The sequence below is a fragment of the Macaca mulatta genome, chromosome 12, assembly GCF_049350105.2.
Source record: "Macaca mulatta isolate MMU2019108-1 chromosome 12, T2T-MMU8v2.0, whole genome shotgun sequence".
Classification (NCBI taxonomy): Eukaryota; Metazoa; Chordata; class Mammalia; order Primates; family Cercopithecidae; genus Macaca; species Macaca mulatta.
In genome coordinates this window covers 81,654,410-81,670,501 of record NC_133417.1, presented here as the reverse complement: position 1 = coordinate 81,670,501, position 16,092 = coordinate 81,654,410, and the positions used below count along the sequence as shown (strand labels likewise).

The 16,092-nt window shown below is 39.1% G+C and overlaps 1 long non-coding RNA gene across 3 annotated transcripts in view; it reads right to left on the bottom strand.

Moving 5' to 3' along the window:
- Positions 1-16,092, bottom strand: part of LOC106992627 (uncharacterized) — a 320,901-nt gene that overhangs the window by 72,822 nt on the left and 231,987 nt on the right. The window lies entirely within an intron of this gene.

The following is a 16,092-nucleotide window of genomic DNA, read 5'->3' as shown; positions in this document are numbered from 1 at the left end:
GTTAGGCTTTCTGTCAGTTCACTTTTCATACTGATAGCCTCTTAATTTTGCCTACATAACTAAATTCCTCTAGTGCAGCTGTCTGCTTTTGTGGGCTATCTAATCTGAAAAAGTTAATATACATGAACAAATTAAACAGATTCACATAGGAAGAACAGATTATATTGCCCATTTAGTTGAGATATTTTCAATGGCTTTCCTACATGTTCACAACCACAGATAACTGATAAATTAATGCAGCCAATCTCTGGTTTGTAGAATTCAAATAGGCATCTTAACTGATATTTTGGGGGAGGTTTTGTTTGCTTGTTTTTTTACTGAATTAACCAGCTTTTTCTGGCAGTATGTAAACAAAGCCCAAGTGTGTCACATTTCTTTGTTAATAAATGATTTTACAAAGAAACTAACCACCATTCATTTGATCTTGTTAAATGATACATCATTGATTCCTCTAGCTTTTTCTCAACAATAACACCTGTTAGAAATGTTTATGATTTTACATGCATTTTTCTTTCTAAGGATATACTAGTTTCTGGGGAATACTAGTTGGTCCTAGGGCTAAATACATTTGATAGTGTGAGAGGACAACCTTTTGTCTATGTCATTAGCTGCATGCTTATGACCATATCAAATACAGAAATCCTGCCGAGCCAGTTGATATGTGGAATGAGTTGCCGTGGCTCCTCTCCCAATAAAGGGTGTGTTCAGACTTTGCTTATTTATAGACCAATAAAGAGAAATTTCCACTGTTCTCTTCAGCCAGCTGAAGATAAATAGCTCTTCCATTTCTAACATTTAATGTTCACAGACACAAAAACAACTGCTCTGAATATTAAGCCAACATTCGTAATTTTTTTCCTATGAAGGGGAGAAATCCTTGAATATGAAACAATGAAAGGTTCAGATATAATCTTTCCCATTTTAGAACTGTTTTATTGCAACTTGTTTTCCTCAACAAAGAGGCTCTCTGGGCTTAATTTGATTACTAGGTGAAGCATCGACTCACGTGCTTCAATAATTTTCTCCATGACCTGAGAGCTTAGGGCTCCATAGAATGAAATCCAATTCCTGTAGACGGTGCAGCCACAGCACCAAATGTCCTCCGATGAGGCTGTTAGGGTTGGTTCAAGCTGCTCCTCATGAGTATGTGTGCAGCAAATGCTTTCTATTTTCATATTCTAGAGCAAGGAACAGCATAAATTATTCCTAATTCTTGATTCTGTGATGAAGTAGCCATCTGGTCTGATAGTACAGTGACAATGATATAGGAGTGAACACTCTATGCTTGGTCTACTGCACAGAAAAGGACAATAGGACATATTTTAAAATGTCAGGATCCATCAGAACCATATTCAGGAAAGTTTACATTTATGAAAATAGATAGTATCGAAAATACATCATGATGCAAATCTAACCATGGCTGTTGGGCAGCTGAATTAAATTAAGAGTAAATCTGAATGTTTCTAATTAAAATTGTGTTATTCCATTTCCTGCTGTGTTTTTCATGTCTGTAAAATGAATCATTATTTTAGTACTTTTGGGAAGTTGTGTCACAAAGGAGGTTGACCCATCTGCTTCTCCTTTGACACATGGATGTGGAGCTCTTAGGCTACAGCTATTTAGTGGCTTTGGCTATTTCCAGTCTGTTGTTAGTGAAAATTGTGTTCACCACTACATTTGTGTTCATCACTAGATGAGGCATATGCATCACTGGCATGGGGACAATTAAGAAATCACATGTGTGAGCATAAGGTACATTGATAGAGCAATAAGAGGGTTTTTTTATGGCCTCCATTTAATATATTTATCTATTCTTTTATTCAAAAAACATTGAGTCCTTTTCATGCACTAAGCACTGAATTAGGTGTCTCACTGAAGTTAGGGGAGGAGAACAATAATATATTTTGAGAGTACTAATGTAGTTTATGAGCATGGCTTCAGAAAGAATCACTTCCAAATACATGAAGCAATTGCCTATGAACGTCCAGCGGCAGTATCTGGATCACTGTTGGAAACCAGTCAAATGACTATCAGAGTGCAGGGTCTTGGTAGAGACACAGGAGAGGCTGATTGAGGCTAGGTAGAAGGCCTGTGCATTGGGTGTTGTGGGTGCTAATCCACCTTATAGATGCTGGTATAGACACCAAGTCCAGAGGATCTAGGAAACAGCTATGATTCAAAGAGTCAAGACAAGGAGGTCTAACCCAATGTGTATAACACAGCATCAGGACCTGAGTAACAATGCATGCCTTTAATTTTTGGTAGAGGTCAACTTTGAATGAAAACTGAGGCTTTATGATCTTAATTTCTAATAGATACATGACACCATTCAAAAGACCTTAGCACTCTTTCTTTATGGGTCTTATACATTGGGAAATAGTCATTTCTTTTTTTTTTGAAAGAGAAAGGAATTCACATATTTAAAGAATAATGAGTATCTGTTCCGTGTCACAAACAGCTCAAAATCACCATGCACAGAACTGTTCCATTACCTTCTCCACACCAGCCTGCCTCTGCTGTTTCTCAGTGAGTTTGGCCCCATCATTGCCCAGTTTCCCAAGTCTGGAACCCTGGAAGTCAGCCCAATTCAATTCACTTACAACTTTCCCACCCTGACTACCAATAGTTCACCAAGTCCTGTAGAGTCTATTGCCAAATATTTTCTCTCTTTCTGCAGCACTGTCATAGTTCATAAAATCATCTCTAGGCTACATGGCTGCTATTGTTTCTAAAATAAAAATCTATTCATGTGTTATAATATGAATCCCACAATGACTCTACATTAATTTTAGAAGCAAATCTATGGTCTGGCTGCTATCCATGTCCCCACATTCAGCTTCCATTTACTCCCATTCCCCACCCCCAGATGTATCAAATATTACAGCCATATTCTGTGACTTGAGTCCTGCCTTTCTCTCCCAGAATGTATGTAGCCTTCCACTGGGGTCTTCTCACTTCTTTTATTCCAATCTCCATCTAACCTAATGAGAGTTTCTGCTCCTTTTTAAAAGCTGGCCTAAACAAGCATGGTGGCTCATGCCTATAATCCCAGTACTTTGGGAGGCCAAGGAAGGACGATTGCTAGAGCTCAGGAGTTTGAAAGCAGCCTGGGCAACATAGAGAGAACTGATCTCTGCTGAAAAAAAATTAGCCAGCTATGGTGGCATGTACCCGTAGTCCCAAATACTTGGTGGCTAAGGCAGAGGGCAATTACTTGAGCCCAGGAGGTCGAGGCTGCAGTAAGCTGTGACTGCACCAGTGCACTCTAGCCTGGGTGACAGAGTGAGCCCTGTCTCAAAATAAATAAATGTTGGCCCCAAGTAAACCAAACTCTTGGTACCCCCAAGAGCTCCGAGATCTTCAGAATCTTCTTTAAGAGCAAAGACAGGGAGCAAAGTCCCAGGTTCTATGCCTGTCTATACACTTGTGTTCTTATTCGAAAGCGTCGGTATCCCCTAGGATCCTTGTTCCCCTGTCCTTAGTCTGCTTATCGTTACCCTTCTTCCCAAGACACAATAGAAGTTCTTTCAATGGTTTCACGCACTCTGAGAAAAGCATCCTCATTCTATTGCCTCACTGAGCAATGCTTCTCATTCCTGATTTTCCTTTGGATGGCAGAGGTTTGCTTCTTCCTCAGAGGCTTGCTAAAATTCTGGAGCCTGGTACCACAAATAGTCTCTTATTCAAGGGAAACTCTACTTCCTGCCTACATGGGGTATATCTTTGACATTTATCACCCAAGCAATAAAACAATACCTTTAGCAAAAAATAATTTTAATATCCGTGTAACAAAAATCACTTATGAACAACATAGTTATTTTATAAACAAAACTATGTCCTACTTTTAGATGTATAATTATAAGCACAGATGTTATGTACATTCAGATATGACACTACTAAGCAAGATTTTGTGTAAACACAGTGACATTGATAGAACGTACATTTTCAAGGAATAAGATGCCACAAGTTTGCACACTCCTTCAGAATGCTGAACATTCCCTGAGACAGGCATTTGCTGTTCACTGGAAATTCATTTGTTCCCAAGTGATTAGGATTGGCCAATCATTCATGAGCAAGAGCCACTTCTGGGTTGAAGCATTCAAGAGTCAGTGTATTATTCTGACCCCCTTTTCTCCTAAGGAGCCATGATACAAAGAAGGGGATATATTGACATGGTGGAGCTAGAAGGTACAAACAGCCTGGATCTCTGTGTCACAGCATGGAGGGCAGTTACCCTGAAGCAATAACCAACTCACATTGGGGCTAGCATAAATAATAAATAAATTTGTATTATGTCACTGGGACTCTGGGGTTATAGTTTTACCACATTGGAGCCCGTGCTATCTGACATATACATTCCATTATCTCAAATTCCAACATACACAGATTATGAAATAATATTTTTAAATTGATTGAAGTATTGGTATAGAGAATCATATCAATTAATGTCAGTTTTTATAATAGTTCAGCTCATTTTATCTTAACATACTAGAGACATGGAGACTATTGATAACTAGCTTGAGAGCTTTCAATGTTGGCATATTATTTCAGTTAATGTGAACTTTTATCACTGAAACTACAGACAGGTTAAGAAGTTGGACTCACACCAAAAACACATGCATTGCAGCAAATCATTCTGAAGACTCAATAGAAGCCTTAAATATAGGTTATGTAAAATGAAACCTTTTATATCTAAATTTGATTTAAGCCCAGCAGTTCAAAGAAGATTTAGGGCACAATTTGTCTGATGGAACTGCTTGTGGCATAGATCTATTCAGTTTTGGAAAATAGATTCCACATTGAAGAGATTGTTTTCCTTTCTATGGTGGATATATAATCCACATTCAGCCACTTAGCAGCAAATCCTTGATCTTTGGAGAGGTGTTGAACTTGAACATCTTTCTTCTTGTTGTTGCCCACTTATATATTACTTCCCCCACATCAGCCTTAAAATATTGGACCAACAATACAGAAATAAATGTGATTTCCAGAATGTTTCTTGACTTTCTGGGTTTTTTGCCCAGTGTAGGTTCATTAAAATATTTTTAAAATTTCTATAGTTGTGTGTTTGGGAGATAAGATGAAGGTGGGGTTGAAAAGGAAGAGGAATTTTATTAGAAAATCTAAGCCAAAAATTGTTATTGTAATTAAACATTAAGTTTAGCTTTGAGCTTCCTCGTTGTCAAGAGTTTTGTTTTGATTTTGGCAAAAATAATGCTAAGAGAAGATTACTGGCTGACTATTTAGAGCATTTTTTAAAAATTCAGTAGTCTAATTTTGAAGAGCACTGCATCCTAACCAAACTCCACAAAGTTTACCCTCAATGAAACTAAATCAATTCACTGGTTAAATGAAATTGTTTTATATTTTTTAAATGCTTACAGGAGGAACTTATATCTGACAAGTAGATAAGCAAATTTAGCAGGAGAGAAACTCACCACTCACGATGATATCTAAAGATTTTCCTCCTAGAGACTTTTTCCACTTAAGTCAATCAGTCGTTTGAATTAGTGTAGATGGTGGTTATCAGATCCTTTCTCAGGAAATTCTGGGTAGGGGTGTCTACAAAATGTGTAACAACCATTGTAGTACTGGGGAAAATAGTCTGATTGATGTTTTTTTAAAAAAGTTATTCCACATGGGTTATTAAATCTCAGTCTTGGGGCCGGGTACAGTGACTCATGCCTATAATCCCAGCACTTTGGGAGGCTGAGGGGGGCTGACACCTGAGGTCAGGAGTTTAAGACCAGCCTGGCCAATATGGTGAAACCTCACCTCTACCAGAAAAAAAAATTAGCTAGGTGTGATGCTGTGCACCTGTGATCTCAGCTACTTGAGAGACTGAGGTAGGAGAATCGCTTGAACCCAGGAGGTAGAGGTTGCAGTGAGCTGAGGCCACGCCAGTGTACTCCAGCCTGGGCAACACAGCAAGACTCCATCTCAAAAAAACAAAACAAAAAACAAACAAACAAAAAAAAAATGCGAAGTCTTTATCAAGTTGTCCCACCACAATCTGATCCAGTATATTTTTCATAAAGAGAGTTGTTACAAAGAACTAACATGCTTCTTTGTGGTATCCTCTGATACCATCTTATCCTTCTTTGTTGGTTTTTGTGGGCTTCATGGAAGTGTTTGCAAATCTAAGATAGGATGCCGAGTTACCCAAACCCAGAGCAGTCAGAGTCTACTTCAATTCTGTGATTCCTTGAATGTGACTAATGGTGAAGCCCAACCCAAAAGACAGGCGTTGGATCACAGACAGTCACTGTGAAGTGGCATCTTTGCTCCATTTTAAAATAGAGACCTCTGTTTTGTCACCACTACTGCAGTTTTCTGCTTTCCCAGAAAACTCTTAACACTGACCTGTCAACACAACCCATGGCCCCCAAAGTCCAGGAGATCAGACACAGAGTCTTTGAGCCTGGGTTGAGATCAGTGCTCACTTGACTCCGACACCATAGAGACTACAGGCAGCATGAGGCTAACAAGCACTACAGCTCTTGATGCTAGGGCTTAGAGAGTAGGCTTAAAGCCTCTTTCTAAGCAAATTTGGCATGTGAGCCTAGGTGACAAACTCCTTGCTCAGTCCCTCTAAACAGAAGAGTGATCCATCTAGGGATCTGTCTGGAAGAGTTACCATGACATTCACCTCTGAACGCTCCTCTTTCTGTAGCTCACCAGTGGTGGAATGGAGGCCACAGGAATTATAGTTAGTCTTAGGTCAGATTCCCAAGGAAAGAGACTGGGATAGATATTTACATGCAGACAGCTCATAAGTGATTGCTGTATAAAGCAGTACCTGTAAGGATGTGAGGAAAGCAGGCCTGGGCAGAGGAGGAAGTTGAACTGTGATGCGGTTGCAGCAGAAGTCTCATATGATCCCACAGAGAGGTCTGGAGCTGGGATGGCTTTCCAAAGATGCCCTAAATTGAGGCAAAGGGGTTGGCCCTTTATTTGTATTCAATTATAGTCCAAGCACGTGATACGGGCTGCCCTTGCGGAGGGCATGTAACCTTGGGAAAGGCAATTCCTGAGGAGGGTTTCAGCTGTGAGCTGCCTGCAGACAATATCCCGAGCAGCTGGGAATGACACTTTGGCTCAAAAAGGGGCACTTGGGCGGCACACCACAGCACTGACTACCCCCTTCTTTCCTTCTATCCCATATCTTCAAATGAACAATTAAGCTTAGCTTCAGAAATATTAAGGAGAATTAATGATACATTTAAGAGAGGAAATGATGGATTGACTCCATCCAAACTATAATAAGGATACACACAAAGTAAAGGGCTAATTATTAAATAAACTGTAAGACCATAGACAACTATAGACAGGTGAGTGGAATGACTACAGGTGATCTCTATAAGCTATTAGAGCAATTTTTTTTTTTTTTTTTTTTTTTTTTTTTTTTTTTTTTTTGCTAGAGTCTCTCTCTTTTTGCCCAGGCTGGAGTGCAGTGGCACAATCTCGGCTCACTGCAAGCTCTGCCTCCCGGGTTCATGCCATTCTCCTGCCTCATCCTCCCAAGTAACTGGGACTACAGGCGCCCGCCACCACGCCCGGCTAATTTTTTGTGTTTTTAGTAGAGATGCGGTTTCACCGTGTTAGCCAGGATGGTCTCAATCTCCTGACCTCGTGATCCGCCTGCCTCGGCCCCCCAAAGTGCTGGGATTACAGGCATAAGCCACTGTGCCCGGCCTAGAACAATTTTTCTAAAGTGGTGGCAGGGAAGCAGGGGTTGTTTTTGCTTCCATGACCTAATAAGAATCAAGCCATCTGAGGTCCACCCACTAGAACCTTTTCAGCTTGGAATACAGCCCTGAATTGCTTATCTTTTGCTCCAAACTTGACTTTTGGGGTCTCTGTGGGAGGCATACTATCAGCTCATGATCATCAGGTCTCTGGCAATGGCCTCATAGCTCTGACTTTCAGAAGACCACCAGCCTCAAACTTCCCTTGTCAAGATAAAGCTCAGGGGAGCCCTTGCCATTAATAGTTATCTTCCTTAATGACTCCTCAATATCATTTTAAGTCCTATACTACATTTAAACAAGTACATATACTTACACATTATCAGAATAGCAAAATGATGAATTAAAAGTTACCTTTAGGCCGAGCACAGTGGCTCATGCCTGTAATCTCAGCACTTTGGAGGCCAAGACGTATGGATCACCTGAGGTCAGGAGTTCGAGACCAGCCTGACCAACATAGTGAAAACCCATCTCTACTAAAAATACAAAATTAGCTGGGCATGGTGGTGCATGCCTGTAATCCCAGCTGTTTGGGAGGCTGAGGCAGGAGAATGCTTGAACCTGGGAGGCAGAGGTTTCAGTGAGCTGAGATTGGACCACTGCACTCCAGTCTGGGCAACAAGGGCAAAACTCTATCTCAAAAAAAAAAGTTACCTTTAATCCCACTACTGCGAACATAATAGTACACATTCATCTTTTCAATCTTTTTTTTCTTACCCATATGCAAGTCCTATTTTAAAAATAATAATTTTAGTATGAAGTCATACACTTCTGGATACAAATCTTGGTTCCACCACTTAACAGTGTGACCTAAAGTAATTCACTCTTGATTTGTTTATTCATCTATAAAATGGGAATAATTACACTCACCTCATGGAATTTTGTTAGGCTTTAAAATGAGATGATATATATAAACCATTTATCCCATTGCTTGGTGCATAACAAACATCCAATAAATGTAATATCCCTTGACGTCCACACCTGAGGAGCTAAATTGCAAAAACCGCATAGGACTCAACTTCAAGAACTGACTTATGATCTGAGAAAAGCCTCCTTTAAAAGATCTCAAGCTTCATTGCTTAAATTAATTCCAAACTTCTTAAAGATATTAAAAGGCAATGCACAATTTGATTCAGACATGTAACCTGAAACTGTGTAATTAAACATATATATCCTGAAATTAATTTTACATTCACTTTTATAATACAGTACACTTATATAGAATAACACATGGCTCTTGATTAAACAGCAGACTGCTGTTCAATCAAACAGCTCAAGATAGATCATAAAACGTGAAAATGCAGCATCAGCACCAAAATATGGTTATGGTATTTTAATATTCACTTCCATACTCTTACCTAGGTAGCATAAAAGTGGATGTTTCAGAGAGAAAATATTAAGAAACCGTTAAGCATTAAGTGTATCACATTTCTGCTTAAATGCTATTGGGTCATCTAGATTTATTGTGAATAAGACAAGAGGAATTTAGGGATTTGTCTTTCAGAGTAAAGTTAATTAGGGCCAATATAATTTTGGTATAAAAATTTCAATTATGAAAATAAACTTTTAAAGGCATTTGAGTTTATTATTTTCTCTATTTCATGGTTCATTTTCAAAATAAAATCCACTCAACTGTGCACATAGTATGATGGAAATATTTTCCAAATCTCAACTCTTAAATAATACAAATTCTTGCCAAGTTTGAGGAGTAGGGCAAAAGATAAATGAGATTCACAGATGATTCCTTAAATTTTTGTTTCATTCTTTAATGTGATTTTCTTCCCTTCTGCAAACCTTCGTCTGAACAGTAAAAAAGATAGTAAAATTGGCAATTTGAGTTTCATTTCACTCAACCTCCCATGTCAGAAGACCTTTTGGGTCGGGAAAACCACCTGCTCTACTCAACTGTTCACCGTTGCTCATGTAAAAGTCATTTTTCCTCAATTTGATTATGCCCAAATAAGGCCTAGCTAAAGCATCAGAGATTTTTAAGTGTAAATATTTTGTTGAAATATATTTTGTTATGTGATAATTCTCCAGAAGTCTCTCACATTTCTGCATGTCCTGTGAGCAGTGAGGCACTGACAACTTTTGTTCCAGACTATCTTTCCAAGGATGTTTGTATACAGAACAGCTTTGGAAGACACATGGCATCTGCCTCTCAAGCAAAGGACAGGTTTGTTTATTATTTGTTATAACAAAGACATTGTCTCCCTCCAGGACAAAGATAGAGCATGTTGCTTGTATCTCATTATGAAGGATCTGGGTTCTCTAAACTTGAGGTTCCTCAGCCATGACACAAACCCACTGCATGTACAGCATCCATTGTAGCCTCTTCTGTGCAATTCTGGGAGGAAGACCAAAGGGAACCAGAGCTAACATAAAGCTCACGCTATTTGCCATGCTATAAGTCATAAACTATTTTGTCTCTGACCTAGGAATATCATGTCTTCTGCCAGCATTCATAAAACTATGGCAGGATTGCAAATAGAGTAGACTCTCAGTCCCTTAACAGTTCTTGATGTAATACACATTTAAAAGGTACACATTCTGTGAAGAGAGGATTGAGTGAAGAAAAAAAAAAAGAAAAATAAAGGGAGAAGGGAGGAAAAAGTACGCAAATCACAAGTGTACAAGTAGGTGAATTTTTATGAAGTAAACACATTTATAGAAACAAAACCAAAGGAATGGAATAGAAGCAGAACCTCAGAACTCCCCTTGTGCTCACTATCAGTCATAACTCCCCTACAGAGCAACTGTTCTCCTCACTTCCAACACCATAGTTTAGTTTTGCCTTTCTTGAACTTCACATGATTGAAACCATACAGTGTTTAGTCTTTTGTATGACTTAATTTGCTCAAAATTATGTTTTTGGAATTTATCCATGTTGTTGCATATAGTTTTAGCTTCTCCACTCTCATTACTAAATAGTATTCTATTAATATCATGTCAGTATGCCACATTTCTAATGAAGTCTTTCTGGAATCCCCTAGCTTCTTCTGAATTCCCCCAATCCTTAATTAGGACCTTTCCTGTTCGACTCACCACTTTTTTACTTTGTATTTTAGTCATTAAAGTATATTTATTATTTTCTGTGCTAGACTAGTGATTACTTCAAGACTTAAGCCCCAAGGGAACTTGAGAAGTATATTCATTCATTCAACTATTCTGCAAACATTCATAGAGAACCACCTATGTCTGCAGTGTTAGCTGCCAGCACTGTGCTCATCCACATAACCAGCACACACACACACACAAACATATGATAAGTGATTATTTAATAGGCAGGAAGAAAAGTGAAAGAGGTCACAAGAAAATGGCTGACAAAATTTACCAGCCAGAGAATGTGTCCTGACTAATGTACAGTTGACTATATTACATGAGGAATGAGTCTAGTTTTTATAAACTACAAGGACTTATATGACAAACTGCCTATTAATATATTCACATGATTCCCTGATATACATTTCTCAACCTTAGCAAAGGAAAGCCTGTGATTCACACATCCCCTCCAAATTTGTTCCTCCACAATTTTTTCCATCTCATTAAAATACGCTATAGTCCATTTATTTGCCCAAACCAAAAATACTGGCATCATCTTCCTTATTCTTCACATCTAGTGCATCAGTACACTCTGTAGAGCCCGCCTCTAGAGCACATCCCAAATCCATGCTTTTGCCCATCTCCACTTCTATCAATCTAGTCTTCATGTTTCCCTGCATCTCATCTGTCCCTGTCTCCATTCTCCACATGGTAACTGCAGTTATCTTGAAACATATGTTAGGTCATGTTATTCTCCTGATGAAAACCCTCCAATAGTGATATAGGTTGGATATTTGTTCTCTCCAAATCTCATGTTGGAATGTGGTCCCCAATGTTGAAGGTGGAGCCTGGTGGGAGGTGTTTGGTTATGGGGGTGGATCCCTAATGAATGGTTTGATGCCCTCCTTGGGGTAATGAGTGAGTTCTTATTGTATTCATTCACAGTTGTTTAAAGAGTCTGGCACATCTTCCATTCTCTCTTGCTCTCTCTATTGCCATGTGCCTGCTCCCCTTTCACCTTCTGCCATGATTGAAAGCCCCCTGAAGCCTCACCAGAAACAAGAAAGCACCATGCTTCTTCCACAGTCTGCAGGACCATGAGCCAAATAAACTTCTTTTCTTTACAAATTACCCAGTCTCAAGAATTATTTTATAGCAATGCATAATGAACTAACAAAAATAGTATCTCATTGCTCCTAGAACAGAATATAAACCCTTTTCTGTAGACTTAAAGCCCATTCTAAACTGTGATTCTAGTTCGTCCTCACCTATGAAATTCTAGTCACCAACCTTTTATTTGCCAGGCTTACCTTGCCTAGAACTTTTGTACATTCTCATCCCTTAGTCTGGAAAGCTTTCTCTCTTACCTTCATATGGCTGATTTGCTCTTTTCACTTAGATCTCAGCTTAAATATCACCACCCCAAAGAACCCCTTCTTGATATTCTAATCCAAAGAAGCCAATCAGTTACTTCCTGTCACATCACCATATTTTAATCCACTGCATAGTACTTTCCTTATCTGACATTTTCTTTCCTTTTTAGTATTAACTATTTTATATCTTAAAATGTAAAAAGAAAAAAAAAGATACTTATAAGCAAATACTACTTATAACTGAAACTTCCATATTCTCTATTATAGTTTTGGTAAATATTTTGTCTGACTTTTGACCTAACTGCTACAGAGATATGAATTCTTATGTTTATTTACTTGAGTGTTTTAGGTTGAATTACGTCCACCCCCCGTCAAAAGAGATGTTGAAATCCTAACCCTCAGCATTTCGGAATGTGACTTTATTTGAAAACAGGGTCACTGCAGATGCAATTAGTTCAGATGAGGTTGTGCTGGTGTAGGATGGATATAACTGGTGTCTTTATAAGACAGCCATGTGAAGACACAGAGACACAGGGATAAACTCCTGTGAAGGCAGAGGATTGCAGCGATGCATCTACAAGCCAACTCTGCCAACATCTTGACTTTGGACTTCTGGCCTCCAGAACTGTGAGATAATAAATTTCTGTTGCTTTTAGCCACCTAGTGTGTAGTACTTTGTTATGGCAGTCCTAGGAAGTAAGCAGATGTGTTTAAAGGGAATAGATAAAACATACATGTTGATGATTTAGGGTCTTTCTATGACAGAGGAGTGGGTCACAGCAATGAAATCAAGTTCCTCTACTTGTGTGCAGTTTCTCTTCCTTTTGCAGGCTCCACTCCAATAATGTGTGTAGTGATACCACAAGGAGCCCGAGAGCCAATCCCAAAATTAAAGGGACTTTAGAATGTACCAGGGTATATGAGAAAACCAAATAGCTCATTTTCCCCAGGACCTTCATTGTCATCGGTTGAATCAATCATTGAGTTGCATTTATAGCTATTATTCATAGCATGTCTGGTAGCATTAAGACCTTTCAGATCTTATTATCTTAGTTGATGTTAGTAGAATTACATTTACATTGATTTCTAAAAGACAGTGTGTTTGAGAGCATGCTTGGGTGGTGTTTACTAAACGGGATTGGCTAGGTAAACATAGACAAAGAGTTAAGAATGCTACAGAGCTGATCAGATGACAAAAACAAATCTTATTTAAGAATAATTGGATTTATGTTACCCATAAATCTGAATTGTATCTGTGAAATGCTCCCTCTTATCCAATAAGTATATGAGTAGGGATAGAGTGAGAATAATACCTATCTCTCAAGATCATTACCTGACACTAGAGATCAGTCATTACTATTTTGTTTCTAATACGGAAACCCTGAGAAATGCCAGTGCATGATGATGGTGCCTCCTCTGCTCAACTTGCAGTGGGCATTTGGTAAATATTAAATCATGTTGTTTGGACAAAAGTCTTTGACAATGTGGAAAATAATCTATTTATGTTCATTATTATATGATGTCATCTTTACATGAGTCATCTTGATCTGGTCAAAAAACTTTATTTGATTGGAGATTTGACTAGTGATGGCACACATGATACACTCTCAGATCCGAGTGCCTTCAGAATTACACATGGCCAGATAACCTCTCTATAGAAGGCTGATGGAGTAGTGGCTAAGAGCCCAGGCATTGGGGGCAGATATACCTGGGTTTGAGCCCTGGCTCTATTCCTTACTAACCACAGGCTTTTAGAAAATTATACAACTTCTCGGCACTTTCAATTCTTTACCTGTAATTGGGAGCAATGACATGTGCTTTGTAGAGGTCTTTTGAAGATTAAGAGATGAGACATGTAGAAATGTGAAATGGTTAACTTTATCTTAACTTGCTTAAATCTTCAAAGACCCTATTTCCAATGAAGGTTACAGTTCTAAGAACTGGGGTTAGGACTTCAGTGTACCATATATTTTCTTGTGGGGAGGGTCAGTCATGGAGACACACAATTCAACCCATAAAAAGGCCTTGTCCCACTAGGTAGTCCCTGGGTGAAAAATTAATGAGGTTTTCTGTCCCTGTGCTAACATCAAAAGCCATGATTTAAAAACTAAGAGCCTTTCATCTCTACTCAAGCAAAAACATACTGGACTGAGGACATTTGGTCAATTTCAGAGGAGGGCAAAGCTCATCAAGCTTCAGTACTATGAGGCACTTCAGAGACTTCTATGAGTGACCTACCCACTTTACAGATGAGAAAACTGAGAGTCAGAAACATGATTTAGCCAGACTTTCAGAGCTCATCAGGTTACAGACAAAAAGTAGAACCCATATATTTTTACTCCCCTTTCATTATTCCATAGGTGTTGGAATTTCTTCACTTTAACTTGTCTGTGTAGACATAACCTTGAACATAGTCCCTAAGAAAATATTTCTCAGAGACATCAGTACATCTAATAAGCCTCTAAGCATAATAATCAGAACCAGTGGGTAAGGCATTCTAACAATCCCCAAATGTGTTTTTAACACTGTTATTGTTGTTTTAACATTGAATACACTTAACCAGGAAATCCAAACTTCTTTCTGAAGCATTCCAACTGTTGTGTTTATACTCAGTTGCCACACAACATTTTCTCCTACTGTGTTTTAGTTGGCAAGAGCTCCAGGACAAGTTTTCATAGCCAAGTAGCCTCAGATAGGGAATCTTTCCAATCCCCAGAGACCTGGCATAGCCCCAGAATCAATAGTCACAGGAATAGGTGCCAGACTCATCCCATCCAGGGCTTTAGCTAGCCTTGGACCAAACCCTATTTAGACCCTGAAACTGGATAGGAAGAACCAGCTGAAAAAATAGAGCCATACAAAGGTTATAGATAAATAAGTAAAAGCTACTTTTCTTCCATCAGAAAAAAAGGGGAATCCTGCACAAAATATATTAAATTCTTCATTCACCCTTGCTCCCACCACCAAAAAAATTGCATATGCAGCCATGTTGCCAATCTCTTGAATTAAAAGTGGATAATCACATTCAATATTTTACTATCATTATGTATTTTTCAGAACACAGAATATGGAATTCTGTCACCATTACAGGGTGTTTCCTACTTTCATTACACAATTTGGAGATTGTGAAATGAAAATATATATGATTTAAATGGCAATGTATAAATCTGGCATCTTTCTCCATAGGATATATCATTCATTCATTTAGCAAACTTTGAGCATGCCAGCACAGTGCTATGCCCTGGGATTCTTAGATGAATAAATCTGAATTAGATGAATAAATAAAGCTGCCTTTGTTCACTTTTCTGACCAAGCACCAGATTATACCCTCCAACTAAAGATGAACCGGGAACTGTAGTTGTCCTAGAGGTGGGGAGGAAAAGAAGGGTAGTGGTGGGAGAGCAAAAGCAGAGAAGGAGAGGCTGGAGGTATGGAGCTCATCTGGCTTTATTTGGATATGCCTCATCTGGCTTTATTTGGATATGCCTACAGACGTGCCTACGGATTGTAAAGGAAGACATTGTGTACCACCTATGGTCCATGATGACACTTGCTATTAAAAAGGCATAAGGGGAGCCGGGCACAGTGACTCACGCCTGTAATCCCAGCACTGTGGGAGGCTGAGGCAGGTGGACCACCTGAAGTCAGGAGTTCGAGACCAGCCTGGCCAACATGGTGAAACCCCGTCTCTACTAAAAATACAAAAATTAGCTGGGCGTGGTGGTGGGTGCCTGTAATCCCAGCTACTCGGGAGGCTGAGGCAGGGGAATCACTTGAACCCAGGAAGCAGAGGTTGCAGTGAGCTGAGATCATGCCATCATACTCCAGCCTGGGCAACAAGAGCGAAACTCCATCTAAAAAAATAAAAAGGCATATGGGGCCAGGTGTAGTGGCTCATGCCTGTAATCCCAGCACTGTGGGAAGCTGAG